Here is a 7,468-nt window from a genome sequence, read left to right as displayed (position 1 = left end):
GCGTCATAGTCGGCGTTTGTCTTTGATGGATCAGGACTTCGTTCGTGAGTGATCGTCTGTCTACAGTTTAGGTCCTTCAGATCTACGCTTCTCTTCATCAGCAGTGGTTGTTGTTCTAGCGCGCTGCTCTTCAAGGGCCTTACCATGACAACTTCCAAACCGTATACTACAAAAATGGTTTCCCTTCCTCGGTGAGGGAGGGTGATGGGTGCGACGCGCCTTCGGCTTGCTCCAGCGTTTGTAGTCATCGCTAGGTGGTCTACGGACCAAGATGTAAATTTACCTCTGGTGTACTTCGTACTACCTTGATAGTTGATGAATAGATCGGAATTTTTTCCCACAAAAGAATATACAGTACAGAACACAAAGTTATGCAATATTAGTAAGGCACTTTGCAATGCTCCACCTTGTATTGATTCTAACGTGGAAAATAATTAAGAGGAGAGAGTTGAGTATGGTGAGCACATAAATAAACAATGCTAATCATTTGAACCTAGAAAAAACAATTAAGTAAAAGAAGCTTGCATGGATGCAAGAGTTAGGCACCTAAATGAAGGGGGTTTAGCTACAAGTTAGGCACCTAAGCTTTGGGGTTGTAGTTGCTAAACTTTTTAATATGCGCTTCATCTAAGCACCTATGCATTGAAAGAGTCCTAACAGGTAAATCTTGTGTCTTGTGTTTGGCAACACCAATCCGATCAGTGTACGTCTTGATCAATCATCATGTATTGACTACTCCCTCCGTTTTTAAATATTTATCCCTTTAGAGATTTCAAATGGAAAAACTATAAATGACGACATTTCTCCACCGATTTTCAGCACACAAGATCTATAAATGACGACATTTGTCGCCTCTATCCGGCACCGTAGTAGGACCGATGAAGTCCACCACCGTGGCGGCCATCCTGGCCATAGTTGTGGCAGCAGCGCTCGCCACGGCCGTGAACGCAGCGCGACATGCGCAAACTGCCTCTGCTGCAGCCAATACGGGTACTGCTGCAGCCACGATGCCTACTGCGGCGCCGGCTGCCAGAGCCAGTGCAGCGGCTGCGGTCCCAGCGGCCAGGGCGTGTCCTCCATCCTGTTCAGGGACCTCTTCGAGCGGCTCCTCCTCCACCGCAACGACAGGGCATGCCTAGCTCGTGGGTTCTACACATATGACGCCTTCCTTTCCGCCGCCGCCGCATACCCGTTCTTCGGCACCACCGGGAGCACGGAGATGCGGAAGCGGAAGGTGGCGGCCTTCCTCGGGCAGACCTCCCACGAGAACACCGGTGGGTGGGCCACGGCACCAGACGGCCCCTACTCCTGGGGCTACTGCTTCAAGCAAGAGAAAGGGGATGGCACACCGAAAAGCTACTGCGAGCCAAAGCCAGAGTGGCCGTGCGCGTCGGGCAAGAAGTACTACGGCCGCGGCCCGATCGAGCTCACCTGGAACTACAACTACGACCAGGCAGGGCGGGCTATCGGGGTGGACCTGCTGAACAACCCGGACCTGGTGGCGACAGACGCGACGGTGTAGTTCAAGACCGCATTGTGGTTCCGGATGACGGCGCAAGCAAACAAGCCGGCGTCGCACGCTGTGATCACGGGCCAGTGGACGCCGTCGGCGGCTGACAACGCCGCCACCAACATCATCAACGGTGGGATCGAGTGCGGAAAGGGGCAGAATCCCGAGGTGGTTGACCGGATCGGGTTCTACAAGCGCTATTGTGACGTCCTTGGCGTCGGCTACAGTAGCAACCTCGACTGCTACAACGAGAGGTCATTCAAAGACGGGCTCTCGGCAGAGCTTGCGTCACAGTAAAAACGACTGGTAACATGAACCTGTTATGTACCTAGTAAGAGTTTGGGTTCTTGATCTATGCATGTGTAAGTGTGATCACCAATAAATATATCTCGAGGTGTAATCTGTGGATATATATACGGTTCAAGAAAAAGTTCCCATTGTTAAGTCATGGGACACACGCGGACCAAACTTGATTGCAGCTGTACCAGGAGTACCAAGATAAAGATAGATTGTGGAGAGCACCTAAGCTCACTCGGTTATTTCTCAAGCGTCTCCTACGGTCCTACCAAAAGTGAAATAGGAGTAAAAACTAAAAAATAGTATCCGCACAAAATCCAATGGCTATAACATCGATAGCAAGCCAGTAAATTGTGCTGAGGGTGGCAAAAGGACATAATGCGACACTTAGTTGTAGAGCTCGTGCATTTGGTCGCGATTGACATGTGTCTATTTTACTTCTTGAAGTTCATATCTGAGCTTATTTGCAGACCCTCAACGTTAATTATTTGGTCGGTATTATCTTTCTAAGGTTCCAACTTGTTTGAATTTACTATATTGACCTCTCAAATCATTTGCATCGATCAATCCATTTGCCACGTTAGCCGTTGGCCTCCCATGGGGCTCGAAAAATCGCCGCTCGGGGGTGACTTGGCGCTAAAAATCGGCTTGGGGGCGATTGGGTTCCCAGCCGCCGCCCACAGGGTCGCCCCTAGACGCCCTTTCTAAAACTTTTTTGAAAAATAAATCGGCTAAAATTCGGCAAACATGACAAAGATTCGGCAAACAGGACATAAACTTCGGCGTTCTGCATTTTATTACATAGAAAACATGAAATTTACTAAAAAAATAAAGAGCCGCGACTCACTACTAGGAAAAACCTTATACACAGAATCTTACCAGCAGCGCGCTTTAAAATACGGAGCTACTGCTATTTAGTAGCAGCGCGTGCCACAAAAACGCGCTGTTGAAAGGAACATAGCAGTAGCGCGTCCTTTGTAAACCGCGCTACTGCTATAATTGTCATGACCTCGCCGTTAAGCTAGTTATAGCAATAGCGTTGTATTACATAGCGCGCTACTGCTATTGATGTTAGCAGCAGCACCTTTCGATGCAACTCGCTACTGCTAAGTTCAGTCCACAAGTTTAGTCCCACCTCGCTCCACGAACAGGGTGTTTACCAACTTAAATATGTTACTTCTCAAGTTATCACAACCTCTTGGTCTTCATTGAACTCTATGTGTAAAATTTATGGCCGCAATATGAGTCTTCTCCGGTTCCTACCGGGAGAGGACTCATATTGACAATTTAAATTGTACACACAAAAACCATTGATGGCCAATGTATTTTTGCATGCTTACACTTAGCAGTAGTGATTTTTTATAGTAAGGCGCTACTGCTAGGGTGTTTAGCAGCGGTGCGTTACCAAGATACGTGCTACTTCTAAAGCCATCCTATCACTAGGCCGCCCCTCACTCTCCTCTCTCTGCTCCAACTCACTCTCCCCCGCACCGGCCCTGTCGTCTGCCGTCGCCGCATTTTCGCCCCCTCCCTCCTCCATCCCGCCGTCGCCCCCTCCATCCTCCATCCCGCCGGCGGCCGTCGCCCCCTCCCTCCTCCATCCTGCCGCCGGCCGTCGGCCCCTCCCTCCTCCATCCCGCCGGTCATCGCCCCCTCCCTCCTCCACCCCGCTGCCTTCGCCCCCCCCCCCGCCGTCACCGCCACCGAGGTAGCTCCTCCTACCCCCCTCCCCATCCTTCCCACCTGTTCCCTCCATCCTCCCACTCCTCCCTCCCTCCTTCCTACCCCTCCTCCCTCCCTCCTTCCTACCCCTCCTCCCTCCACTCTCTCTGTTCTTGTAGAATGTAGGTAGTTTAAATGTAGATTTTAGAATGTATACATTGTAGAATGTAGGTTCTGTAATAGAATAATTTTTAAGCCTATTTTAGGTGTTTTGAATAGAATAGGAAATTTTAGGTCTTTTGATTAGAAATTTTAGTAATGGAAATTTTTAGTTGGTACAATTTAAAAAAAATGTTCTGTACTTGTTATAGTCTGAACTTAGAGCATATTTTTAGGGTTTAGTAAAAGAAATAGTAATAGTGAATGATGATGTAGATGTTTTAGGTATAGAACATTTTGAATAGATGATGATGTAGATTTTTTTAGTACAATTAGTTTATTTAGTGTTGCTCAAGAATTGCTCATATGATGTAGATATAAACATGTATATCTAGTGTTGCTCAAATAGGATATGTGTTTGCCCAAGTGACCATGTTTGCAGTTTAGCTCCGAGTGGCCTATGTTTTGCCGGAGTGTTGATTAATTTCCGTTCTGGCAAATTTCAGGTGCTCAATATGTCCTTTTTTAGCAAAGGTCATGCCGGATTTTTCCTCTGAAATGGATCCTTAATCCTTTTCTAATATTGCTTTAGGAAAATGGCGACACCACCACCACCACCACCATGTCGACTGTGCAAGTCAAGATGCGCCAGCAGCCTTGCAACTGGCACGTTGTTCGGCATCTACTTCTAGCCTAGTTTTCTTCCTGCGGCGTAACAAAATATATGAAACTTGTAACAACTATTTTGTTTTTAGTGTTATTGGCATTAATGCATTGTGTATATATCATTGTGTATACACAGATCATTCCATGCATTGCGAGGTTGGAATTCAGCAAGCTGACCGGAGACATTGTGACCTTTGAAGCTCCTGGGGGCCCCTACACTATGGAGGTCGAGAAAGGACGAAATATGTCACAGATCGAAGGATATGGATGGAACTGTTTCATCTCCCACATGGGTATCACTAGTGGTGAGTTGATCAGCCTCTCCTTTAGAGCAGAAAGACCCAAGCTAGCCGTCATTTATCTCAACACAGATGAATATGATGAGGGCCCACTTGATGAAGCCATATATACTCGAAGAATAAGGCTGAGCGAGCACGAGGTGTGCAACCTATATATGGGACATAATTCCGCCACGTGCTGACTTTGTTGGGGTGCCATTCGTGACCTGCCTGACAAGTACCATGGTTGATCGGCATGTTATGGTATGTTATACTTAGTGTACAATCCGATTACATGCTTACTTAGTAGAATTCAACCTTGGTAGAAATGTAGTACAGTTTTTGATAGTGTAGAAACCTATACTTAGTAGAAATATATTTGCAAGAGTATGTGCAAGGCTACTTATTAATTGATATGTTTTTCTTATTCAGAAATTGCCAAAGAGCCTATCTGTGAGTTGTGGTATCAAGACTGATGAAGAAGGCTCAGCTGGAATACGCGTTACCACCAGGGGCTCCGTCACCACCTGTGCGTACGGCGTGGACACGGACGGTCGCACACACTTTAGCTCGGTTGGGTGGAAGAGCTTCCTCGTTGGCAAGAATCTTCGTGTTGGACTGGCCATCCTAATTACTATCAGGAACACCCACCGCCATGGCTTGAGGATGATGGTCGTCGTCGATATCATCTAGAACTACATATGTGTGTGGCTGTATGACTACCCCTAGTAGACTGCTATATGCTGTATGACTACCTAGTACTTCTCATCATATATGCTCCTGTATGAACCATATATGTGTGTGAGGATGCATATTGACTATATATGAGTACCTATAATGCTTAATGATATTGTATGACTACTGTATGACTATATGGTATTGTGGTTAATGGTATTGTTATTTGGTATATGTGAAATTGCAGTTTATTGAAATGGGGTACTGTTCTAGATCAATAGGAAGCAGGGAAAAATGTTAAAAGATACAGCAGTAGCGCGGGCAAAGAAAAGCGCTACAACCACTTATTAGTAGCGCATGTTGGAAAACCGCTACTAATACAGTCAATACTAGTAGCACGGGTACATAAAGCGCTACCACTATCTGTTAGCTGTAGCGCCTTATTAGTAGCGTGGCCACCCGCGCTACTGATGGCGTTAAAACCCGCGCTACTACTAGGGTTTTCCCTAGTAGTGACTACAGGCCGAAGAACTCGCTGAACGCGACGAAGTCGGCGCCGTCGCCGCCATCGTCCTTCTCCTTCTTCAAGCTGTTGGACCCCTGCCCAGGGTCGCCCAGGCGGACAGGGTTGGCTGGTGGCGGCGCGTCGTCGTCGCTGTCTTCAAGCACGACGACACCCCTGGCTTCGTCTCCAGCCGCGCCCAATCTTCCCGCGCCCACTTCATGGCCGTGAAGTCGTCGAGCCTTGGCTTCATCTTCACGTCGGCGAGCCCCGGCTCCGTCTTCACGGGGTGAGCCCCGGCTCCGTCTTCGGCTTAATGAGGCGGAGAGGAGCCGAGGAGGAGGCACGCCCGCCCTCATTGATGACGATGCCAGCGCTGCGGGTGCGCCGGCCGAGCGGCGTTTCCGCGGGCTCGGCCTTGACGCTGAAGAGTGCCAGCGACCTGGAGGAGTGGGAGGAGGATCGGGAGGAGGAGGAAGAGGAGCCGGTCCTCCTCGGCATCCATTGGCCGCCACTCCGGCGGGGGACAGAGGCGGCCCGGTACGTCAGCGGCGGATCGTTGCCGCCCTCGAGGTACTCGAGGACGGCGTGGAGCGTGCGGCCGGGGGCGCCCCACCACAGGCGGCGGCCGTCGTTGTTTTTGCTCCCCTGCACCACCAGCACGTTGTTGGTGGAGGCCAGCCGCTCCGCCTATCGGCGTTCGAAGTACGTCGCCCACGCCTCGTGGTTGCCGGCATCGTACTCCGGGAGGGCCCGCTACTCCTCCGACAGAGGCGTGGAAGTTGTCGGGGCTCGTTACGTTAGGCAGCGGGGGGACTGGGACACCTCCGGTGCTGAGTCTCCACCACCCCGGCGCGTGCATGTCGGGAGGCGCATGTCGAGATGGGCTTCCCACTTGTGCAGAGAGCGGCGGCCGAAGCCGTTGGCTGTCGCCCCATTGTCGGGGAACCTATCGCCCATCGTCTTCGGTGGCTGTGAACTTGGTGGGAGAGGAAAGAGTGCTCGTCAGCGGCGGCTGTGCACGGGGAGAGAGAGGGCTGCGGGTGGGGTGTGTCCACCGGAGAGGGAGGTGCTGATTTATTTAGCGGCAGGGGGGCGGCGCCGTGTGTACGTGTGGCGGGGGGCGCGTCGCCTCACTGCGCCGCCCGTGAGGAATCAATGGAAGGCTGACCAGCGGCGGCCTTGGCATTGATTCCCCACGGGAAACCGAGGCGATGTGAGGACGACGAGGCGCGGAGGTCGCTGACTCGGCGGGCCCGCCTTTCTTTCGCGCCAAAAATGATTACCCCGGTGCCCCCGGGCGCCCCCAGCGCGCCGGGTTTGGCCTGGGTCCGCCGGCGCTAGTTTCGGGCCTAACGGCGAAAAATGGGCTCCTAGGGGCGCGACTGGGCCGTTTTTTGGACGCCGACGCTGAAAAGGGGCCTGGGGGGCCGGTTGGGGGCGCGGCTAGAGATGCTCTTAGATCCACCACGCCCGAGAGCCCCTAGTTCTGGGCTATTGATTTAGAGCTCCACCACTGAACTATTGTCGGTCATCGTCAGAGTGGATGTCCACGTCCAATAAGTACGACAGGGTGAACGAATTACTGTTGAGCAATTGATAGAAAAGCACATAGTTATGACGGTATCTAAGGCAATGATCATGAATATAGGCATCACATCCGAGACAAGTAGACCGGCCCCTGCCTGCATCTACTACGATTACTCCACACATCGACCG

The 7,468-nt window shown here is 50.9% G+C and overlaps 1 pseudogene; it reads left to right on the top strand.

Moving 5' to 3' along the window:
• The first annotated feature begins 835 nt into the window (after window positions 1–835).
• On the top strand, window positions 836–1,807 carry LOC123056205 (26 kDa endochitinase 2-like; annotated as a pseudogene).
• The last annotated feature ends 5,661 nt before the right edge of the window (window positions 1,808–7,468 follow it).

The sequence above is a fragment of the Triticum aestivum genome, chromosome 2D (assembly GCF_018294505.1).
Source record: "Triticum aestivum cultivar Chinese Spring chromosome 2D, IWGSC CS RefSeq v2.1, whole genome shotgun sequence".
In the NCBI taxonomy this organism is placed as follows: Eukaryota; Viridiplantae; Streptophyta; class Magnoliopsida; order Poales; family Poaceae; genus Triticum; species Triticum aestivum.
This window is presented reverse-complemented; position numbering and strand designations above follow the sequence as displayed.